Below are 1,211 nucleotides of genomic sequence, written 5' to 3'. Positions count from 1 at the left end.
AGGCTGCCTGCTTTCTTCTTGGTGGCTCACAGATATTTTAAACAGATCTTCTGAATGAAAACACTTCATTGGACTGCAAATATGTGGCTATTTAATTGCATTCTTTTAAAAAGATTTATCTGTATTATTTTTAATCATGCATATGTGCATGTGATTCCGATGACAATGAGAGGCATCTCATTACATTATTTAAGACAGGGTTTTATGTACGATGCACATAAAGCCATTAAGGCTTGCCATAAGATCAAAGAGCCCTCCATTTTTTAAAACCTTTATTATAATTTAATTACAGATCCACAGTATTATGGTGTGTTGTGTTTAATTTAGGTAGCAACTTCAAGGGGAATTTGGATGCTATTAGCCTTTAAGTCAGAAGGAGACTCTGAATAAAGTGAGTTGTCCACTAGAATGTAGATGAGAATCATTTAAGTCAAGGGCTCAAACAGAACAAGCTGTGTCTTTGAGCAGGAGGGGGCCCCTCCATGGCCAGCCTTTGGGCTCCTCTGTACCACTGGGAGAGGTCTCTAGGCTGGCAGTCCACACTGCAGTAGTCACTTGCCTGCTTCCACGGAGTTGGTGCCAACTCCGATAGTACATCCTTTTTCAACTCTATGGACTATGTGACTTATCACTCTGGAGTACCTTCATTTATGTATTCTCACAAACTTGAGTTGGGGTACAGTATTTATGGTTGGAGCCCCGGGAATCCTTGAGAGCTGAGTTTCTAGCCATTGCACTTTTTTTTTTCTGCAGATGTAGCATTTAAAGCCTGAACTAGACATCTTCTTAGGCCTTCCAGACAAGTTGGAGACTTTGGAGTTCAGAAAGGGGCTTCTGAAAGGCAGGGCTGGCTTCTCGCAGCACACAAATCAGCTGGGAGCTGAGCCAGGGCATAGAGCCTGAAACCACAGTGAGGGACATGGAAGGAAGGAAACATCGGTAAGAGCATCACAAGAAGAAGGNAAGCACTGGGTAAGCCATGGAGGAGAAGCCAAGAGGTATGCTGGGTACAGCAGCAAGATAAGGGCACTCCCAGCGGTGTTCTGAGTGAGCCACGCTTGGAGTTCAGTCAGTATGCTGAGAGCTACATTAAGGTAGTCTTACGGAACCCTACAACACTCCCTGTTCTGAGGCTTCTCACCCTACTATGTCTGTTTTTGTTTGATGGTCTTTCCTTACTGTAGAGAAAAGAATATGGGGGGGGGGGAAGG

Source organism: Mus caroli, chromosome 8 (genome assembly GCF_900094665.2).
Source record: "Mus caroli chromosome 8, CAROLI_EIJ_v1.1, whole genome shotgun sequence".
NCBI classification, from domain to species: Eukaryota; Metazoa; Chordata; class Mammalia; order Rodentia; family Muridae; genus Mus; species Mus caroli.
Note: the sequence above shows the minus strand (reverse complement) of the source record.